At 39.8% G+C, this 24,478-nt stretch overlaps 1 protein-coding gene and 1 long non-coding RNA gene across 7 annotated transcripts in view; one reads left to right on the top strand and one right to left on the bottom strand.

Moving 5' to 3' along the window:
* Window positions 1-24,478, top strand: part of LOC106577482 (protocadherin-7) — a 220,039-nt gene that overhangs the window by 148,846 nt on the left and 46,715 nt on the right. The window lies entirely within an intron of this gene.
* Window positions 22,575-24,478, bottom strand: part of LOC123728723 (uncharacterized) — a 3,410-nt gene continuing 1,506 nt past the window's right edge. The window contains exons 2-3 of the long non-coding RNA XR_006760459.1: window positions 23,691-23,782; window positions 22,575-23,345 (exon numbers count right to left, since the gene is read on the bottom strand). This is a non-coding gene — a long non-coding RNA (uncharacterized lncRNA). The remainder of the gene's footprint in view (window positions 23,346-23,690; window positions 23,783-24,478) is intronic.

Genomic DNA, 24,478 nt, shown 5'->3' with positions numbered 1-24,478 from the left:
CTCTCGCTCTCTCTCTCTCTCTCTCTCTCTCTCTCTCTCTCTCTCTTTTTATTTCTTGTTTTCCTCCACTCCTGTTACCTGTGGGGAGGGAGGGAAACGGTGGGAGTTAGTAGGTAGGGAGGCGGATAGCAACATATGTCTTGGGAGAGATGCAACATCTTCCGGTGTCACCTGGTTGTCCTACAGTCAGTCCCCTCTGGGGAAAGGTGGGATGCAGGGAAAGAAGTGGGGTGAGGGAGGTGAAGTGGACTGGGAGTGTTATGGTGGCTCCGTGGCCCCTAGGGGGCCCTCTCACTGGCTGACTCGTGTCCCCTGTTTGTAATTACATGCCGGCTGTTGGTGTGTGTGTGTGTGTGTGTGTTCGTGTGTGTATGTTTGTGTGTGTGTTTATGGGGCTTTAGAACCACCAGGGACATTACAGTCATCAGAAAGTTGTGAGGAAAACAGATTATGCAAACAGCCTCACAGGTGGTCCCTCATTAGCGTCATCATCGCTATTATCATCATTAGTATCAGTGTTATGATTGGTGTCATTATCATTAGCTGATGCATCTAGATGCTGGAGGTGGTGGAGTTGAGATGATTTGACACTTACAAATCCCATTCGCTAGTCCAGAATCAACAAACTAGATGTTAGCCAAACAGGCTAAAAACTCTAAACACACATTTGGGTTTCTGTTTAGTGCTAAATAACAAAAAAAAAAAAATAACAAAAAATGTCACAGGTGTATACTTTACCATGAAAAGCTTACTTACGAGCCATTTCCCAACAATGCAGAGTTAAAAAAGTCATTTTTTTTTATGTAAAAGGAAATAGTAGCATAATACAATAACAATAACGAGGCTATATACAAGGAGTACCGGTACTGAGTCAATGTGCAGGGGTAAAGGTAGTTGAGGTAATATGTACATGAAGGTAGGGGTAAAAGTGACTAAGCAATCAGGATAGATAATAAACAGAGTGTTGGTGTGTGTGTGTGTGTGTGTGTGTGTGTGTGTGTGTGTGTGTGTGTGTGTGTGTGTGTGTGGGGGGGGGGGGTCAATATGCATTTGTGTGTGTTTTGTGTGTGTGAGCGTATGTAGTGAATGTGTGTGTGAGCGTATGTGTGTGTTAGAGTGTCTGTGTAGTATGTGTGATTGTGTGCATAGACCTGGTGCAAGTGAGTCAATACAAATAAAAAGGAGGTCAATGCAAATAGTCAGGGTAGCCATTTGATTAACTGTTCAGCAGTCATATGGCTTGGAGGTAGAAGCTGTTGAGAAGTCCAAGGAGGTGAAGAAAATGTTTTGTGAATGGAGCGAGAAGATGGGAACTAGCAGTTCTATTGGTGTCTGTGAATATGTGTGTATCTCTGTGTGTGTGGGGTACATTACGTGTAATCTCACAGCAGTGTGTAAAGGACTCTTTAACTGCTCTCCCGGCATCCATGTTGGCTTGATTCACGAGCCCATCAAGCCTCGCCGCACCAAATAGCTTTTTCTTCCACAATACCCTACTGGTAACTGCACAACATTATTGTCAACGGGGGCTTACAGCATCTCTCTCCAAAGATATCTAATGAGATGGAATAAGCCTCTCTCTTTCTCACCTCTTTCTCTCTGTCTTTCTTGCTCTCTGCCTCCCTCTCTCTCATGTCCTCTTCTTCTCTCCCCTTTGTTTTGTCCTGTCATTGTTATTTGAAATAAAGACGAAAAGTGTCATCAAAACAGTGTGGTCGGCTGTGGGCTGGTATCCATGTGAGTACAGAGAGAGCGCATCAGTTTCACCCTCTCACTGAAGGCAAGATAACAGGAGGCTCAGAGAGAAGGACGAGTAGGCAAAAAATAAGGAGGCTGTAGAGAGAGGCAGCGGAAAAGGGGATGCAGGAAGGGATAGAGGGAGGGAAGGGGGAGGTAAAAAATAAAGACTCCTATTATTTCCACTAGGGGTGTAATGGTTCAACAAACCCACAGTTCAGTACATATTGCAGATTTGGGGTCAATGTTTATTTCCGTTTCAGTATAGCGGGGAAATGAGATGCCAACACTTACTGTAGTTCATTTTTGTTTATTTAAGAATACATTTTTTATTTTTATTATTATTTTTTATTTCAGTTGTTACCAGCTTTGTATGACTTGTTTAAGAAAGGGCGATACTTTAAACAAAATTACATTTTCAATTTGTTGGAAATGAGAAGTTGTAATCTATATGAAGGCAAAAATGCCATTTTTGAACAAAGGATGAGCTTTTCTTAATAATCTACTGGAGAACCATTTTGGGTTTGTATGAGTATGAGTGAAGCTTTTAGTGAGAGGTTTAACCTCTATGGGCTAGGTGGGACGCAAGCGTCCCACCCGTGGTGCACTCCATCAACAGCAGGTGCATTTCAAGAGCGGCAAATTTGAATCCAAATAAATGTCAAAATTCAAATTTTTCAAACATACAACTATTTTACACCCTTTGAAAGATAAACATCTCCTTAATCTAACCACGTTTTACGATTTCAAAAAGGTTTTACGGCGAAAGCATAAATTTAGAGTATGTTAGGACAGTACATTTACAAGAGTTGTGTGATGTTTTGTCAATTCAAAGACAGGGTCACCAAAACCATAAAACCAGCTAAAATGATGCACTAACCTTTTACAATCTCCATCAGATGACACTCCTAGGACATTATGTTAGACAATGCATGCATTTTTAGTTCTATCAAGTTCATATTTATATCCAAAAACAGCGTTTTACTATGGCATTGATGTTGAGGAAATCGTTTCCCTCCAATAACCGGCAGTCAAGTCAGCACCACAAATTAAATAATTAAAATTAGAAAACATTGGTAAAATATTATATTGTCATTTAAAGAATTATAGATTTACATCTCTTGAACGCAATCAACTTGCCAGATTTAAAAATAACCTTACTGGGAAATCACACTTTGCAATAATCTGAGCACTGCACCCAGAAAAATACGCGTTGCGATACAGACTAGCCGTCATGTTGGGGAGATCTAAAATCGAAAATACTATGTAAATAATCCATTACCTTTGATTCTCTTCATCAGATGTCACTTCCAGGTATCACAGGTCCATAACGAATGTAGTTTTGTTCAAAAAAGCTCATCATTTATGTCCAAAAATCTCCGTCTTGTTAGCACATGATCTAAGCCCGCCAGACTTCACTTCATGAACGAGGGGAAAAAATATATTTACGTTCGTTCAAACATGTCAAACGTTGTATAGCATAAATCATTAGGGCCTTTTTTAACCAGAACATGAATAATATTCAAGGTGGACGAATGCATTCTCTTTTATAACGTATTGGAACGAGGGTACCCAACATGAACTCGCGCGCCAGGTGTCTAATGGGCCATCATCGTTCCATGGCTCTTGTTCGGTCAGATCTCCCTCCAGAAGACTCAAAACACTTTGTAAAGGCTGGTGACATCTAGTGGAAGCAATAGGAAGTGCCAAAATATTCCTCAGCCCCTGTGTTTTTCAATGGCATAGGTTTAAAAGTAATACAACACATCAGGTATCCACTTCCTGTCAGAAAATGTCTCAGGGTTTTGCCTGCCAAATGAGTTCTGTTATACTCACAGACACCATTCAAACAGTTTTATAAACGTTAGGGTGTTTTCTATCCATATATAATAAGTATATGCATATTCTAGTTACTGGGTAGGATTAGTAACCAGATTAAATCGGGTACATTTTTTTATCCAGCCGTGCAAATACTGCCCCCTAGCCCTAACAGGTTAAATCTTTAATATTTAATAATTTTAGCCCCCCAAACTCATATTCATTTTATAAATAGGCATGTTTAATTTTGTCTGCCTTAGCATTCAAAATAAAATTCAATATTTTTTGCTCATATGATTTTAAAAACAAATCATCTGAAGTAGGCAATGTCATTAGTTAGTAAGTAAACTGTGATAGGACCAAAAAGTGAATCAATGTCATTTTTCCATAAATAGACAAGTATTTACCTCTCCATGGTTGCAAAATCTAATCTATTTTTGCTAACTTTCTATTGAAATGAAATGTGGTAAGTTCATTTATATTTTTTTGAGATGTGAATACCAAGTGTGTCTACTTCACCATCCGCCCATTTTTACTGGTAAACTACAAGGTAGCGTAAACAATGTATTTTTTAACGATCCAATACATAATATGGTACACTTGTCATAATTAGGTTTTAAACCAGAGAGGCTAGAAAAGTGATCAAGATCTTCAATGAGACTGTGCAGGGATCCAGATTGCGGATGTAAGAAAAAGCTAGAGTCATCAGCATACATTGACACTTTTGTTTTTATCCCCTGGATTTCTAACCACTTGATGTTCTTGTTGGATCTAGTAATTTTAATAGCTAGCATTTCAATGGCCATAATAAATATATATGGAGACAATGGACAGCCTTGTTTTACTCCTCTTAACAGCTCAAAACTTTTTGAGAAGTAACCATTGTTTTACAGCTGGGGTTGCTGTACATAGAGTTGAAGTCGGAAGTTTACATACACCTTAGCCAAATACATTTAACTTTATATGGGCAGGTGGGACGGTAGCATCCCACCTGGCCAAAATCCGGTGAAATTGCAGAGCGCGAAATTCAAACTACAGAATTATAAATATTTCACATTCATAAAATCACAAGTGTAATACATCAACATAAAGCATAAAACATAAAGCATCTGATGAAGATCATCAAAGGTTAGTGCTGCATTTAGCTGTGGTTTTGGTTTTTGTGACATATATGCTTGCTTTGAAAATGGCTGTGTGATTATTTTTGGCAGGGTACTCTCCTGACATAATCTAATGTTTTGCTTTCGCTTTAAAGCCTTTTTGAAATCAGACAATGTGGTTAGATTAACCTCTCTAGGCTAGGCGGGACGAATTCGTCCCACCTACGTAACAGCCACTGCTATCCTGTGGCGCGATTTTCAAAACCTTAAAAATCCTATTACTTCAATTTCTCAAACATATGACTATTTTACAGCCATTTAAAGATAAGACTCTCGTTAATCTAACCACACTGTCCGATTTCAAAAAGGCTTTACAACGAAAGCAAAACATTAGATTATGTCAGCAGAGTACCAAGCCAGAAATAATCAGACACCCATTTTTCAAGCCAGCATATAATGTCACCAAAACCCAGAAGACAGCTAAATGCAGCACTCACCTTTGATGATCTTCATCAGATGACAACCCTAGGACATTATGTTATACAATACATGCATGTTTTGTTCAATCAAGTTCATATTTATATCAAAAACCAGCTTTTTACATTAGCATGTGACGTTCAGAACTAGCATACCCCCCGCAAACTTCCGGGAATTCGCTAACATTTTACTAAATTACTCACGATAAACGTTCACAAAAAGCATAACAATTATTTTAAGAATTATAGATACAGACCTCCTCTATGCACTCGATATGTCCGATTTTAAAATAGCTTTTTGGTGAAAGCACATTTTGCAATATTCTAAGTACATAGCCCAGGCATCACGGGCTCGCTATTTAGACACCCGGCAAGTTTAGCACTCACCATAATCATATTTACTATTATAAAAATGTCATTACCTTTTGTTGTCTTCGTCAGAATACACACCCAGGACTGCTACTTCAATAACAAATGTTGGTTTGGTCCAAAATAATCCATCGTTATATCCGAATAGCGGCGTTTTGTTCGTATGCGTTCCAGACACTATCCGAAATAGTAAAGAAGTGTCACGCGCATGGCGCAATTCGTGACAATAAAATTCTAAGTATTCCATTACCGTACTTCGAAGCATGTCAACCGCTGTTTAAAATCAATTTTTACGACATTTTCCTCGTAGAAAAGCGATAATATTCCGACAGGGAATCTCCTTTTCGGCAAACAGAGGAAAAAATCCCAAAGGCGGGGCGGTCGGGGTCACGCGCATAAGCTAGTGTCTCTTGATCGGCCACTTGAGAAAGGCGATAATGTGTTTCAGCCTGGGGCTGGAATGACGACATTCTGTTTTTTCCCGGGCTCTGAGCGCCTATGGACGACGTGGGAAGTGTCACGTTAGAGCAGAGATCCTTAGTAAATGATAGAGATGGAAAAGAAGTTCAACAAATGGTCAGACAGGCCACTTCCTGTAAAGGAATCTCTCAGGTTTTGACCTGCCATTTGAGTTCTGTTATACTCACAGACACCATTCAAACAGTTTTAGAAAATTTTGGGTGTTTTCTATCCATATGTAATAAGTATATGCATATTCTAGTTACTGAGTAGGAGTGGTAACCAGATTAAATCGGGTATGTTTTTTATCCAGCCGTGTCAATGCTGCCCCCTAGCCCTAACAGGTTAACGAGAGTCTTGTCTTTAAAATGGTGTAAAATAGTCATATGTTTAAGGAATTGAAGTTATAGCATTTTTGAGGTATTTGTATTTCGCGCCACGTGATTCCACTGGCTGTTGGCTAGGGTGGGACGCAGGCAGGGAAGTTAAAAAGACCCTAAGGATTGATTGTAAACATCAATCAGGCCCTACACCCAAACAAGGGCACTGCGTTCATCCACCTCTGGCCTGCTGGCCCCCCTACCTCTGAGGAAGCACAGTTCCCGCTCAGCCCAGTCAAAACTGTTCGCTGCTCTGGCACCCCAATGGTGGAACAAGCTCCCTCACGACGCCAGGACAGCGGAGTCAATCACCACCTTCTGGAGACACCTGAAACCCCACCTCTTTAAGGAATACCTAGAATAGGATAAAGTAATCCTTCTAACCCCCCCCCCTTAAAAGATTTAGATGCACTATTGTAAAGTGGTGGTTCCACTGGATATCATAAGGTGAATGCACCAATTTGTAAGTCGCTCTGGATAAGAGCGTCTGCTAAATGACTTAAATGTAAATGTAAATGTAAATCAATTGACATGTTTCTACGAACGGTAATGGAACTATTTGACTTTTCATCTCGGGTTTTGCGCTCATGCATTATGCCTTTGGATTACTGATCTGAACGTGCTAACAAAACGGAGGTATTTGAACATAAATATGGAGTTTATTGAACAAAACGAACATTTCTTATGGGAGTCCTGGGAGTGCATTCTGACGAAGATCAGCAAAGGTAAGTGAAGATTTATAATATTATTTCTGAGTTTAGTTGACTCCAGAACTTGGCGGGTAACTGTATAGCTTGCTTTGATGGCATAGCTCTGTACTCAGAATATTGAACAATGTGCTTTCGCCGTAAAGTTATTTTGAAATCTGACACAGCGCTTGTATTAACCTGTCTGGGCAATGTGGGACGTTTGCGTCCCACCCTAGTCAACAGCCAGTGGAATCACGTCGCGGGAAATATAAATACCTCATAAATGCTACAACTTCAATTTCTCAAACATATGACTATTTTACACCATTTTATAGATACACCTCTCCTGAATCTAACCACGTTGTCCGATTTCAAAAAGGCTTTACAGCAAAAGCAAAACATTAGATTATGTTAGGAGAGTACCCTGCCAAAAATAATCACACTGCCATTTTCAAAGCAACTAGCATGCATCACAAATACCCAAAACACAGCTAAATGCAGCACTAACCTTTGACAATCTTCATCAGATGACACTCCTAGGACATCATGTTACACAATACATGCATTTTCTGTTTGATAAAGTTCATATTTATATATAAAACAGCATTTTACATCAGCGTGTGACGTTCAGAAAATATTTTCCCTCAAATGCTTCCGGTGAATTAGCGCTACAATTTACAAAATTACTATTCGAAAACATTGGTAAAATATAAAATTGTCATTCAAAGAATTATAGATTAACATCTCGTGAATGCAACCGCATTGCCAGATTTAAAAATAACTTTACTGGGAAATCACACTTTGCAATAAACGAGGTGCTATGCTCAGAGAAATAGGCTAGGCAATACAGGTTAGCTCCATCTTGGACTCATCTAAAATCAAATATACTATTGTAAATATTCACTTACCTTTGATTGTCTTCATCAGAAGGCACTTCCAGGGATCCCAGGTCCACAACAAATTTAGTTTTGTTCGAAAAAGTAAATAATTTATGTCCCAATAGCTCCTTCTTGTTAGCGCGTTCCGAAGGCTACTCAAAATGTACGAAGCGCGCGGGACTTGTCGTCACGAATGTGCAAAAAAAATGTATTTACGTTCGTTCAAACATGTCAAATGTTGTATAACATAAATCTTTAGGGCCTTTTTCAATCAGAACTTCAATAATATTCAAGGGGGACGATTGCATTGTCTTACAAAACGTTTCAGAATGAAAGATTACCCACGGGCAGGCGCATCATAGTAGTAATGGGCCTCCCTCTATGACAAAATTTCCAGGCCTCTCGTTCGGTCAGTTTTTACCGGAGAAGACTCAAACTACTTTGTAAAGACTGTTGACATCTAGTGGAAGCCTTAGGAAGTGCTAAATGAATCCTAACTCATGGTGTGTTTCAAAGGCAAAGGGTTGAAAGTGATTCCACAAATCAGATTTCCACTTCCTGTTAGGATTTGTCTCAGGGTTTTGACTGCCATATGAGTTCTGTTATACTCACAGACACCATTCAAACAGTTTTAGAAACGTCAGAGTGTTCTCTATCCAAATCTACTAATTATATGCATATTCTCGTTTCTGGGTAAGAGTAGTAATCAGTTTAAATCGGGTACGTTTTTTATGAGGCCGTGACAATACTGCCCCCTATCCCAAAGAGGTTTTAAGGAGAAGTGTATCTATACTTCTTTCATTAACTGTTGTAAATTTTATCAACGTTTATGATGAGTATTTCTGTAAATTGATGTGCTCATTCACCTGAGTTTTGGAGGCAAAACATTTCTGAACATTACACGCCAATGTAAAATGGGGTTTTGGGATATAAATATGAACTTTATCGAGCAAAACATACATGTATTGTGTAACATTGAGTCCTGGGAGTGTCATCTGATGAAGATCATCAAAGGGTAGTGATTCATTTTAGCTGTATTTCTGGTTTTTGTGACGCCTCTCCTTGCATGGAAAATGGCTGTGTGGTTTTTCTTGTGTAGGCGCTGTCCTAACATAATCTAATGTTATGCTTTCACCGTAAAGCCTTTTTGAAATCGGACAATGTGGTTGGATTAATGAGAAGATTATCTTTAAAATGGGGTATAATAGTTGTATGTTTGAGAAATGTGAATTATGAGATTTTTGTTGTTTTTGAATTTGGCGCTCTGCTATTTCGCTGGCTGTTGAATAGTGTGTACCGCGGGTGGGACACTAGCATCCCACATGTACCAGGGAAGTTAACCTGTTGAGTACAGACTTTCCGCTAGCGGAACCCCGTTCCGCCTGCGGAACCCCTAGCCAACAGCCAATGGCATCGCACGGCATGAAATACAAAACCAACTAAAATACCACAATTCAATTTTCTCAAACAATCAACTATTTTACACCATTTTAAAGATAAGACTAATGCTAGTGCTGGGAACCTATGGGCGACGGCTATCGGTGACAGGAGTCATCAGAGTGACAGCGTTAGCTAGCGGTGGCAGCCAGCCCTTTCCTTTTCAAATGGGCCTTTTGTGTTGGGTGGCATCTTCCTACTCGGAGCATCTGATCAGGCTGCGCTGCTTACAAGCCTTCAACGGGGAGGGTAAAACAGCCAGCTGTCACATGGCACACCCATTGCATTTAATTAGATCTACTAACACATGACATTGAGCAACCCAACCCAATGTCTACTAGCAGAGCGAGAGAGTGAGAGGAGAAATTGAGTGCTTCAACTACTTTTCTTCCAGAATTCCGTGAAGCTTCTGAAGGAAGGAGGACCAAAACAATAGTTTTTTTACAGTCTTTGACCAAGATCATCTAGAGAGTGAGCGATAAAAATGACTGAATCTGTGATTTCTTGACCTGGAAGAGTCCGGTCTTATAGCCATTTTATAGATTGTGATGCTAAAGGGAAAAAGCTGGAATTTTATGGTCAATGGCTGTTTCCCCCGTTGCCAAGCTTTTGAGAGAAACCACGTCCCCATAAGAAACATTGTTCAGGGGTATTGGCAGATCCTTGTGCTCACTTAATTGGGCAACTTGTCTCTAACTGCCAATTCCTGGACTGACCAAGAAAAGAGCCTGAACCAATCAGCTTAATTGATCTCTGCAAATGTATTAGTCATCGCCCTGTACTGCAGAGTGTAAATCTAGGTTGGGTTTAGGTTATTTCATGACCAACCATTTAGTGGTTTCTTGGTTATGGTATGTTTGCATCATAATTGTGTGTGTGTGTTTGTGTGTGTGTGTTTGTGTGTGTGTGTGTGTGTGTGTGTGTGTGTGTGTGTGTGTGTGTGTGTGTGTGTGTGTGTGTGTGTGTGTGTGTGTGTGTGTGTGTGTGTGTGTGTGTGTGTGTGTGTGTGTGTGTGTGTGTGTGTGTGTGTGTGTGTGTAATGGAAACCAGATTCAAAAGCACTGAGAAAGGAAAATCGAAATGATTGTAATCTAGAGCACAGAAATGGAAAGATTTATTCAGAGGTACAGTGCCTTGTGAAGGTATTCACCCCCTTGGCATTTTTCCTGTTGTTGACTTACAACCTGGAATTAAAAAAGATTTTGGGGGGTTTATATCATTTGATTTACACAACATGCCTACCACTTTGAAGATGGAAAATAGTTTTTAATTGTAAAACAAACAAGAAACAAGACAAAAAACAGAAAACTTGAGCGTGCATGACTATTCACCCCCCCCCAAAAAAAGTCAATACTTTGTAGAGACACCTTCTGCAGCAATTACAGCTGCAAGACTCTTGGGATATATCTCTATAAGCTTGGCACATCAAGCCACTGGGATTTTGCCCATTCTTCATGGCAAAACTGCTCCAGTTCCTTCAAGTTGGATGGGTTCCTGCTGGTTTACAGCAATCTTTAAGTCATTCCGCAGATTCTCAAATGGATTGAGGTCTGGGCTTTGACTAGGCCATTCCAAGACGTTTAAATGTTTCCTCTTAAACCACTCGTGTGTTGCTTTAGCAGTATGCTTAGGGTCATTGTCCTACTGGAAAGTGAATCTCCGTCCCGGTATCAAATCTCTGGAAGACTGAAACAGGTTTCCCGCAAGAATTTCCCTGTATTTAGCGCCATCCATCACATCTTTAACCTCTATGGGCGTGGTGCACTCCATCAACAGCAGGTGCATTTCAAGAGCGGCAAATTTGAATCCAAATAAATGTCAAAATTCAAATTTTTCAAACATACAACTATTTTACACCCTTTGAAAGATAAACATCTCCTTAATCTAACCACGTTTTACGATTTCAAAAAGGTTTTACGGCGAAAGCATAAATTTAGAGTATGTTAGGACAGTACATTTACAAGAGTTGTGTGTAATGTTTTGTCAATTCAAAGACAGGGTCACCAAAACCATAAAACCAGCTAAAATGATGCACTAACCTTTTACAATCTCCATCAGATGACACTCCTAGGACATTATGTTAGACAATGCATGCATTTTTAGTTCTATCAAGTTCATATTTATATCCAAAAACAGCGTTTTACTATGGCATTGATGTTGAGGAAATCGTTTCCCTCCAATAACCGGCAGTCAAGTCAGCACCACAAATTAAATAATTAAAATTAGAAAACATTGTTAAAATATTATATTGTCATTTAAAGAATTATAGATTTACATCTCTTGAACGCAATCAACTTGCCAGATTTAAAAATAACCTTACTGGGAAATCACACTTTGCAATAATCTGAGCACTGCGCCCAGAAAAATACGCGTTGCGATACAGACTAGCCGTCATGTTGGGGAGATCTAAAATCGAAAATACTATGTAAATAATCCATTACCTTTGATTCTCTTCATCAGATGTCACTTCCAGGTATCACAGGTCCATAACGAATGTAGTTTTGTTCAAAAAATCTCATCAGTTATGTCCAAAAATCTCCGTCTTGTTAGCACATGATCTAAGCCCGCCGGACTTCACTTCATGAACGAGGGGAAAAAATATATTTACGTTCGTTCAAACATGTCAAACGTTGTATAGCATAAATCATTAGGGCCTTTTTTAACCAGAACATGAATAATATTCAAGGTGGACGAATGCATTCTCTTTTATAACGTATTGGAACGAGGGTACCCAACATGAACTTGCGCGCCAGGTGTCTAATGGGCCATCACCGTTCCATGGCTCTTGTTCGGTCAGATCTCCCTCCAGAAGACTCAAAACACTTTGTAAAGGCTGGTGACATCTAGTGGAAGCAATAGGAAGTGCCAAAATATTCCTCAGCCCCTGTGTTTTTCAATGGCATAGGTTTAAAGGTAATACAACACATCAGGTATCCACTTCCTGTCAGAAAATGTCTCAGGGTTTTGCCTGCCAAATGAGTTCTGTTATACTCACAGACACCATTCAAACAGTTTTATAAACTTTAGGGTGTTTTCTATCCATATATAATAAGTATATGCATATTCTAGTTACTGGGTAGGATTAGTAACCAGATTAAATCGGGTACATTTTTTTATCCAGCCGTGCAAATACTGCCCCCTAGCCCCAACAGGTTAATTCCAGCTACACTTATATTTACTAGAGGCAGGCTTGATGCTCGATTCAGACATGCTTGTTACAGTGCACACTCAACTGCAAACTTGGTCGTGTCTTGAGGGTGTTAGCTGCATTTCATGTGTTATTTGCCAGTCAGAGTTCATGGTTGTTTTCGTGTTCGCAGTGGCCTGATTCCAACAAACTCTGTCATCTGCTTGACCCCCCCTGTGCCCCTCCTTGGCCATTCTCCTAGCCGACAAATCAATAACTTGCCATTATGAATGTAGACTCTCCATCATGAGCTCCTCAACCAATGGAAATCAATAAAAACAATATTCATCCATATTCATGATCTCAGCCGGTCATACTGCACATATGTTTCTTCTTTTTATCGTGGCGGGGAGCTTTTCTATCAAAACACTATTACGTGGAGGTGAAGAAGAAGAACAGAGAGAGAGAGAGAGAGAAAGAGAAGGAAAGGGTACAGAAGAAAGAAAGGGAGGGGAAAAAATTCAATTTCACCCTAAGACTGAGAAGCCACAGAAGGAAGCAGTTTACAGATTAAAGTAATTTCATTGCATCCACTGATATATTCCTTGGGACAAGGGTTGCGAGGGCACACCTCACGGCCATGAACAGATTCCCCAAAGATGTCTCTGAGCTGGAAGGGCTCAGCCTAGCTCTCTCCTACTAACACCAGATAAACAATCTCTATAAACAATCTCTGAGCGTTTATCAATCTGCTCACTTGTAAACAGGCTTAGGCTGATGACATTTAGAACAGAGCAGATTTAAAAGGTATTAACCTCCACCTCCAAAAATATTGACGTTGTGTATCACCTTGGTAGTCTTGTAAGATTTTTCTTGACTCTCTGAAACATATTTTATTGAAGCACCTGATCTCTGATATCTTACCAGTTTTTTGACTGATACAGTATAGCAATTATATAATAACCCAGCCCTTAAACCTTCAGAATACATTCAGCCAACATTGCATCAATGTAAAAGGGCAAGTACAGGTACTCAAAATATATGCTTCTGCCATTAGTTTTTTACCTTTAGTCAGTTAAGTACAAATTCTTCATTTCAATGACGGCCTAGGAACAGTGTGTTAACTGCCTTGTTCAGGGGCAGAATGACAGATTTTTAACTTGTCAGCTCAGGGAGTCGATCTTGCTACCTTTTGGTTACTAGTCCAATGCTCTAACCACTAGGCTACCTGCCACCCGCTCATTAGGTTTAATGCTGACTTGAAGAGACATATCTTGTTATAGAAAGGCTGTAACATTTAGTTGCTGTAACATTCTAGGCTACATTTAGGCATGCTGGATGGCGGTAATACACATTGTATAGTATGCCTGTTGTTCAGTTTCAATTTACGGTCACAGCTAGCTCATTCATTTTGGTGAGATGTAATCAGGGTTGGGTAGGTTACTCTCTAAATGGAATCCATTACAGTTACCTGTCCAAAATTGTAATCAGTAACTTAACTTTTGAAATACCCAAACTCAGTAATGTAATCTTATTCCATTTAGTTACTTTAAGATTACTTTCCCCTTAAGAGGCATTAGAAGATGTCACGTATACTCCCTCTCCGGCCTCTAGGTCATCAGGCTGCTGATTATCCCTCACACAGGTCACCGTCGTCAAGAACACCAGCGCCTCATGACACTCACCTGGACTCCATCACCTCCTTGATTATCTTCCCACTCCCCTTGGTTCTTTCCTCAGGTGTTATTGACTCTGTTTCATGTCGATGCATTGTTTCGTGTTTATTGTTTTTTTTTTTTTTTTTAAACACTCACTCCCCGTACTTGCTTCCCGACTCTCAGCGCACATCGTTACAGAAGAAGACAAAAATGTATGCTACCAATTGAATGGCATCTATTGCAGGATAAATTAAGTTTATATAGCTGGCCATATATGGATGTTAAATTCTAATTTATGGGTTGGTTATGTAAGCTTCTTCTAACCCATCGCTTTCCACTACAAATAATAATATGATTAAATGATTTCTTTACATTAAAAACCAAAGTCTCAGAACTCCAGTCATTCCATTAAATGTTATACCCCTTGATCTTCAAGAATAGGACTTGGAAGTATAGACCAGCTAAATTGTTTTACCTGAGCATAACCCCAAAACGAAGGACTTATTTTGTTGTCATGGAGGACTAATTGTGCTCATTGATTCGAGTTGAAAAATAAATGATGCGCTCAAGGAATGGCATGCTTTGAGCACTACTGAAAAGTGCTATTTACATGTAAAAAATGAATGTCATATGCTGCATTTACTATAGGCCTATTGTTTACTTTTTTGTTGGTCACACTTTGATATCTTGAAAATATATAGCTGTTTAAAGGGCAAATCCACAAATGAAACAACATCAAAATAGTCGCCCCGCCTCTGTTTTTGGTAAAAAACTAAGGGATGGGCCTGGAGAAAAGCTTCACGGTGGGAACTACACATGCGGAGATCATCCGTTCACCTACTCTGCGTCTCACAAAGACACGGCGGTTGGAACCAAAAACCTCCAATTTGGACTCATCAGACCAACGGACAGATTTTCACCGGTCTAATGTCAATTGCTCATGTTTCTTGGCCCAAGCAAGTCTCTTCTTATTATTGGTGTGCTTTAGTAGTGTTTTTTTCAGCAATTCGACCATGAAGGCCTGATTCACACAGTCTCCTCTTAACAGTTGATGTTGAGATGTGTCTGTTACTTGAAGCATTTATTTGGGCTGCATTTTCTGAGGCTGGAAACTCTAATGAACTTATCCTCTGCAGCAGAGGTAACTCTGGGTCTTCCCTTTGGTGATTTTGGAGCCAGTTTGATCATAGCACCTGATGGTTTTTGCGACTGCACTTGAAGAAACTTTCAAAGTTCTTGACATTTTCAAGATTGACTGACCTTCATGTCTTAAATTAATAATGGACTGTCATTTGTCTTTGCTTATTTGAGCGGTTCTTGCCATAATAGACTTGGTCTGTTACCAAATCTGACTATCATCTGTACAGTGGCTTGCGAAAGTATTCACCCCCCTTGGCATTTTTCCTATTTTGTTGCCTTACAACCTGGAATTAAAATTGATTTTTGGGGGGTTTGTATCATTTGTTTTACATTGATTTACAACATGCCTACCACTTTGAAGATGCAAATGTTTTTTTATGAAACAAGCAAGAAATTAAACAAAAAAACAGAACTTAAGCATGCATAACTATTCACCCCCCCAAAGTCAATACACTGTAGAGCCACCTTTTGCAGCAATTACAGCTGCAAGCCTCTTGGGGTATGTCTCCATAAGCTTGGCACATATAGCCACTCTGACTTTTGCCCATTCTTCAGAGCAAAACTGCTCCAGCTCCTTCAAGTTGGATGGGTTCTGCTATTGAACAGCAATCTTTAAGTCATTCCACAGATTCTCAATTGGATTGAGGTCTGGGCTTTGACTATGCCATTCCCAAGACATTTAAATGTTTCCCCTTAACCTCTCTGGGCTTCAACAGCCAGTTGAATCCCGTGGCGCATTATTCAAATACCTTAGAAATGCTATTACTTCAATTTCTCAAACATATGACTATTTTACAGCATTTTAAAGACAAGACTCTCCTTTATCTAACCACACTGTCCGATTTCAAAAAGGCTTTACAACGAAAGCAAAACATTAGATTATGTCAGCAGAGTACCCAGCCAGAAATAATCAGACACCCATTTTTCAAGCTAGCATATAATGTCACATAAACCCAAACCACAGCTAAATGCAGCACTAACCTTTGATGATCTTCATCAGATGACAATCTTAGGACATTATGTTATACAATACATGCATGTCTGTTCAATCAAGTTCATATTTATATAAAAAAACAGCTTTTTACATTAGCTGGTGACTAGCATGTGACTAGCATTCCCACCGAACACTTCCGGTGAATTTACTAAATTACTCACGATAAACGTTCACAAAAAACATAATTATTTTAAGAATTATAGATACAGAACTCCTCTATGCACTCGATATGTCCGATTTTAAAATAGCTTTTCGGTGAAAGCACATTTTGCAATATTCTAAGTAGATAGCCCGGCATCACAGGGCTAGCTATTTAGACACCCAGCAAGTTTAGCACTCACCAAAGTCAGATTTACTATAAGAAAATTTTTATTACCTTTGCTGTTCTTCGTCAGAATGCACTCCCAGGACTTCTACTTCAATAACAAATGTTGGTTGATGCTGCCACCACCATGCTTCACTGTGGGGATGGTGTTCTCGGGGTGATGAGAAGGGTTGGGTTTGTGCCAGACATAGCGTTTTCCTTGATGGTCAAAAAGCTAAATTTTAGTTTCATCTGACCAGAATACCTTCTTCCACATGTTTGTGGAGTCTCCCACATGCCTTTTGGCGAACACCAAAAGTGTTTGCTTATTTTCTTTAACCTTTCTAGCACAGGCGGTCCGCTAGTGACCCACCTCGACAACATCCGGTGAAATCGCAGAGCGCAAATTTCAAACTACAGAAATATAAATATTTAACATTCATGAAAATACATGTGTAATACATCAAAATAAAGCTTAAATTCTTGTTAATCCAGCCGCTGTTTCAGATTTTAAAAAGGCTTTACGGTTAACCTCTCTAGGCTAGGCGGGACGAATTCGTCCCACCTACGTAACAGCCACGGCTATCCTGTGGCGCGATTTTCAAAACCTTAAAAATCCTATTACTTCAATTTCTCAAACATATGACTATTTTACAGCCATTTAAAGATAAGACTCTCGTTAATCTAACCACACTGTCCGATTTCAAAAAGGCTTTACAACGAAAGCAAAACATTAGATTATGTCAGCAGAGTACCAAGCCAGAAATAATCAGACACCCATTTTTCAAGCCAGCATATAATGTCACCAAAACCCAGAAGACAGCTAAATGCAGCACTCACCTTTGATGATCTTCATCAGATGACAACCCTAGGACATTATGTTATACAATACATGCATGTTTTGTTCAATCAAGTTCATATTTATATCAAAAACCAGCTTTTTACATTAGCATGTGACGTTCAGAACTAGCATATCCCCGCAAACTTCCGGGAATTCGCTAACATTTTACTAAATTACTCACGATAAACGTTCACAAAAAGCATAACAATTATTTTAAGAATTATAGATACAGACCTCCTCTATGCACTCGATATGTCCGATTTTAAAATAGCTTTTTGGTGAAAGCACATTTTGCAATATTCTAAGTACATAGCCCAGGCATCACGGGCTCGCTATTTAGACACCCGGCAAGTTTAGCACTCACCATAATCATATTTACTATTATAAAAATGTCATTACCTTTTGTTGTCTTCGTCAGAATACACACCCAGGACAGCTACTTCAATAACAAATGTTGGTTTGGTCCAAAATAATCCATCGTTATATCCGAATAGCGGCGTTTTGTTCGATGCGTTCCAGACACTATCCGAAATAGTAAAGAAGTGTCACGCGCTTGGCGCAATTCGTGACAATAAAATTCTAAGTATTCCATTACCGTACGTCGAAGCATGTCAACCGCTGTTTAAAATCAATTTTTACGACATTTTTCTCGTAGAAAAGCGATAATATTCCGACAGGGAATCTCCTTTTCGGCAAACAGAGGAAAAAATCCCAAAGGCGGGGGCGGTCGGGGTCACGCGCATAAGCTAGTGTCTCTTGATGGGCCACTTGAGAAAGGCGATAATGTGTTTCAGCCTGGGGCTGGAATGACGACATTCTGTTTTTTCCCGGGCTCTGAGAGCCTATGGAAGACGTGGGAAGTGTCACGTTAGAGCAGAGATCCTTAGTAAATGATAGAGATGGAAAAGAAGTTCAACAAATGGTCAGACAGGCCACTTCCTGTAAAGGAATCTCTCAGGTTTTGACCTGCCATTTGAGTTCTGTTATACTCACAGACACCATTCAAACAGTTTTAGAAAATTTAGGGTGTTTTCTATCCATATGTAATAAGTATATGCATATTCTAGTTACTGAGTAGGAGTGGTAACCAGATTAAATCGGGTATGTTTTTTATCCAGCCGTGTCAATGCTGCCCCCTAGCCCTAACAGGTTAAAGCACACCATGCGATTATCTGAGGACAGCGCCCCGCGTACAAAGCCATGAAAAACATTTTTCAACCAGGAAGGTGCAACACGAAAGTCAGAAATAGCGATATAATAAATGCCTTATCTTTGAAGATCTTCTTCTGTTGGCACTCCAAAAGGTCCCAGTTACATCACAAATGGTCCTTTTGTTCGATAAAGTCCTTCTTTATATCCATAAAAACTCAGTTTAGCTGGCACGCTTCAGTCAATAATCCACTGGTTTCCCTCCTTCAAAATGCATAAAAAATGAATCCCAAACGTTACCAATAAACTTATCCAAACAAGTCAAACAACGTTTATAATCAAACCTTAGGAACCCTAATAAGTAAATAAACAATACAATTTAAGACGGAGAATAGTATTTTTGTAACGTAATACCCAGTGTAATACCCAGTGTGTCTATCTGTTTAAATCAGGACATGAGTCTGTGTTGAGTGTTAAGCTTCATCGGCACACACCGAGATGTGTTTGAGTTTCAGGAGGAGTTTTCAAGGACAACGCTATATGTTGTTCCCTATAATTTTCCAAAATGAAAGAGAGAATAGCAGAATGTTCTATCTCTGTTGTGCAGTGATAGGAGAAATGCATCCTTAAATAATTATGATTAATGTATAAAATGTGCCTATGTGACTTGGAGGATATACTGTACTCTATGAAATTTGACTCGAGAACCATGTCCTGGATTTTTAAGAGTTTATATTTTGTGACCTCTTTTTGTTTGTGAGCTGTTGAGCTTCTCTCTTGAGAGGTGTCATTTTAATATAACAATAGCACACTTTTGTATGCTATGTGGCAAAACTGCAACAAGTCTCATAGATGTAGGACAAACAACAGTCCATAATAGATGCTGTTCCAAATTCTCTGGATGAATTTCAGTCACAAACTATCTAAGAAAAGTGTGAATTCTTATCCTTCTCCTTTCTAATTTATTTTACCAGCTTCACAGTAGACAACTCCATCTGAGAACCCAACCCGCCTCTCTTCCCACTAGGGAAAGGAACAAAATCAATTTGCTAGAAACCATATCCACCATTTCCACATATTTAGAGATGGAATAAATAGTTTAAACACATCAATGATTTATTCTCTCTCCTCCAAACTGTGAGAAACCAACCCAAAGAAAGGAACCTGACTGTCATTATCTTGGGGGATCAGAGCCGGCTTTTCACTTCAGCCCTGTGTTAGGATCCACATCAATTTAATATGCCATGGCCGTGCTCAGATCACTATTCTCGGGCCAGATTTAAGCGCAAATCTCGTACTTAGGCCCTAATACAATGAAAATGCATTGGGCAGAGATTGAGAGCCGATATGCCGCTCTCTTAGATCAATTTCCGTTGGAGAAAGGAATAAGAGGAAGGTCGTGGTTATGCCTGGAGCATTGGGAGAACACGTGAGCTAGGGTGAGAGGTGGTGGAGTGGCTGGCTAGAGTGGGCTGAGTATTGGGATTTTAAGTGCTCCTAGCCTAGTAGTAGGACTACTTCAAGACCTATATGTAAGCATTACATACTATATATAAGCATAGAAAATATACAGGATACCACATAGATAATGTATATGCATTATCATTTGAACAAACTTACTGTTCCTAACTAGTAGCCCATAAAATCGAATAATTCAGCAGAAAACTATTGTGGACAGCCTCCCATAGTTTTTTAGTGTGAAATATATGGCGGTGGATTGTTTTAACCCTCACTATGGTTCCAGACTGACTGATGAATGTAGGGTTGGGTAGGCATGTGTTGTGTGCTTGCTCGGCCCTGGTGGGGTGACAGGGATTTATCTGTGTTTTGTCTAGCGTGTTTCGCGATCGTAGGGGAATAACGTGGCATGTTTATGGGGCCATCTCTTTCAATGAATCTCAGCTAGGCTGGAGCTAAATGGGCCCACGTTGAGCAGAAGACAGTGGAGATGGAGGAAGGGGAAGAGGGAGAGGAGGCAGAGGAGCTTATCATGGAAGCCATGTTGGTTTTTGTTGCGTTAGATGTTTTTGTGTCCTAGCTTTTATGTTGAATTGTATTTATTACCGATTAGATTCCTATTGACAGGTTAGATGAATAAATGTGTCTTTCTTATGTAGCCAAATGCACATGGGGGGTCATATAGATAAACAATAGCATTATTAATGTTTTCATGCTAACTGACTGAATATGCGAACTCCATTGAGAGGGATTAGTTTGCCCATATAAACTGTGATTTCCATCTGTCTCCATTTGATGTTAACGTAGACATAAGAATGTCTCTTCTTTCATCCCGTGCTAGCTGTCAGAGTCTCTGAGGAGACTGCTTACTGCTCCCCTGATAAGACAGAAGAAGTTACCCAGAACGTTCACGCAATGATTGAATAACCTTGACAGAACGTTGTGTTCTCCCACCTTATCTGTCAAGACGTAGGGTGGTGGGGTCGGGCTTTTCATAAGTACCTGAGAGCACCTGCCACATCGCAGGCGCAAAGCCATCAATAAATCTCTTCACTAATGCACCGTGGAATCTTTTCCCCTTCTCTAAAATTAATGCATGATATGTGAGTGCTGCTTGGCAAAAAAAGGCCAGGGATAGGAACATGTTCTTCCCACTATGGTAAAGCTAGCAGGATAAGCCTAACATCCTCCCTCTTTCAGACTTAACCTCTCTACGTAACGCCAGTGGAATCCTGTGGCGCGTTATTCAAATACCTTAGAAATGCTATTACTTCAATTTCTCAAACATATGACTATTTTACACCATTTTAAAGACAAGACTCTCGTTAATCTAACCACACTGTCCAATTTAAAAAAGGCTTTACAACAAAAGCAAAACATTAGATTATGTCAGCAGAGTACCCAGCCAGAAATAATCAGACACCCATTTTTCAAGCTAGCATATAATGTCACATAAACCCAAACCACAGCTAAATGCAGCACTAACCTTTGATGATTTTCATCAGATGACAATCCTGGGACATTATGTTATACAATACATGCATGTTTTGTTCAATCAAGTTCATATTTATATCAAAAACCATCTTTTTACATTAGCATGTGACGTTCAGAACTAGCAAACTTCCGGTGAATTTACTAAATTACTCACGATAAACGTTCACAAAAAACATAACAATTATTTTAAGAATTATAGATAGAGAACTCCTCTATGCACTCGCTATGTACGATTTTAAAATAGCTTTTCGGTGAAAGCACATTTTGCAATATTCTAAGTAGATAGCCTGGCATCACAGGGCTAGCTATTTAGACACCCACCAAGTTTAGCCCTCACCAAAGTCAGATTTACTATAAGAAAAATGTTATTACCTTTGCTGTTCTTCGTCAGAATGCACTCCCAGGACTGCTACTTCAATAACAAATGTTGGTTTGGTTCAAAATAATCCATAGTTATGTTCAAATATCCTCTGTTTTGTTCGTGCGTTCAAGACACTATCCGAAGTGTAAAGAAGGGTGACGTGCCCTTTCCATTACCGTACTTCGAAGCATGTCAACCGCTGTTTAAAATCAATTTTTATGCCATTTTTCTCGTAAAAAAGCGATAATATTCCGACCGGGAATCTGTGTTTTAGTACAAAGAGAGAGATAATAAAAACATGGGGTCGCCTCATGCACGCGCCTCAGTCTCATTGTCCTCTGATAGACCACTTACCAAAGGCGCTAATATTTTTCAGCCAGGGGCTGCCTCGACATCATTCAGCTTTTTCCCGGGTTCTGAGAGCCTATGGGAGCCGTAGGAAGTGTCACGTTACAGCAAAGATCCTAAGTTTTCAATAAAAAGAGTCAAGAAGCCCAAGGAATGGTCAGAGAGGGCACTTCCTGTACAGAATCTTCTCAGGTATTTGCCTGCCAAATGAGTTCTGTTATACTCACAGACACCATTCAAACAGTTTTAGAAACTTTAGGGTGTTTTCTATCCAAAGCCAATAATTATATGCATATTCTAGTTTCTGGGCAGTAGTAATAACCAGATTAAATCGGGGACGTTTTTTATCCGGCCGTGTAAATACTGCCCCCTAGCCCTAACAGGTTAAAGTGCAGCAAATGTTTTAGTGCTCGGTTAGCACAGGCTGATTGCAGGGCTAAGAGTTAGCGTTAGTGACTGCATGGAGTGGCACAGCAGATAACGCCTTCCGGTCTGAACAGGATGTCTGTGTGATGCAGAGGGATTGGCAGAAACTCAGAGCTACTTAGTGTAGATATTCAGTAAGTTCCAGCTTAGTTAACTATGTCCCCTAAATTGTCCAACGCAAAGGCATACCATTGGCTCTAGTTATCTAGCAAGCTGGCACAATTGTGTGTGCTGTAAGTAGGTTAAAATATCATGAGTGTAGAATATTAAACATAAATGTGGGTTTATAATAGTTGCTGCCTTTAAATCATTTTTTTTTATTTTTTTCTCCAAGTCAGCAGTAGTAGCATTGATAGTTTTCTAAATTCTCCCTGAAGAAGAAATTGTTATAATGAGCCTTTGCTGGAAACCATATGCCCATTGATATTTGAGGGTTCTCAAGAAAAAACACACACATACATGCAAGAGAATCGTAAAGTTGACAGAAATCATGTGTGTTTGTGTGGTATGTCTGTGTGTGTTTGTGTGTTCCTTAAATCCTGTTAACAATTAACCCTCGCCAACTTCACGCTTCCTCATCCCTTCTTTAAGAACATGCCAAATCATCCTCAGAGCACGTCGTCAGATATTTGTCAGCCGAGCTGGCCTCCATCCCTCTTTCTCTGCCTCTCTTCACCCCATCATGGTCATATGTCTTCTTCTCTACGAGACAGAGAGATGATTCATCAAAGGGGTAGACAGAAGCCATTTATTACTGCACCTTTAATAATGCGCATAGAAACCCACTATGGTCTTCTTTCTTTCTCACTAGCGAATGGATAGCCTAAAACCTCTAAGGGATATGCATATCTTTATGGGAAAATCCTATAACTCTATACCAATTCACTGTTCCAACCACCCACAACACTCGCGGACCCACAAACACACACACTGCAAGAATAGAAAATGAAGACACTAAAGCATGGAATCAAATTAAGTGGTTATTTCGAAGTACTGTAATGCGACCAAGGTTTTTTTGTATTTCTCTTGAGTGCATGAGATGCTTACTATTCAATGCAGTGCTCTCTCCTCTTCTTCTCTTTCCCCCTCTCCTCCTTTCCCGCTCTCCTCATCCTCTTCTGTAGTTCTACTCTTGCATCCTAGGAGTTGAGCACATTGCATGTTAAGCGATACCATTTCTGCGTGTTACTGACATGTTGTGGTAATGCTGGTGTGTTCGGAGCAAGAAAACGACAGTGACTGAACATGTTCTGACTGAGAGTTGGATGGCTTCATGTCTCCAAAAGGACTTAATGAGGACTTTCCCATTAGCCATTTCCTGTGAACGCCATCTGATTATTTTATTATTATGACAACGACTGTTGGGTATTGGAACATATGTTTTGTCTACCAGATATGAATGGGTATATAATGATATGGGGTGATCGAGGAAAGATAGAGGGAGATACTGGGTGATTGGATAGAGAAGGAGGGAGAGAGGATGATGAGAAAAGGAGAAAGGGAAAGGAAAGGGCATACTTAGTCAGTTGCACGACTGAATGCATTCAACCAAAATGTATAAGAGGGGGAGATGGATGAAGAGAGCGAGAGAATTAGCAAAGAAAAAGGAACAGGGGATGACACAGTAGATGAACCGAGTGAGTTAGAGAGGGGGAGAAAGAATGAGAGCATCAACGAAGGTAGATGGAGGTAGTGAATATTAAATGAGAGCAAAATGGGGGCATGTTCTGGTTCTCTATGGTTTGTTGATAACTCAGTGGCCTGTTTTGCTCGGTATAGTGTTGTTCATGCTTGGATGCGTTGTCTAGCATGAGTAGGCCCCAGCAAGGTAGTGA

The sequence above is a fragment of the Salmo salar genome, chromosome ssa18 (genome assembly GCF_905237065.1).
Source record: "Salmo salar chromosome ssa18, Ssal_v3.1, whole genome shotgun sequence".
Taxonomy (NCBI): Eukaryota; Metazoa; Chordata; class Actinopteri; order Salmoniformes; family Salmonidae; genus Salmo; species Salmo salar.
This window is presented reverse-complemented; position numbering and strand designations above follow the sequence as displayed.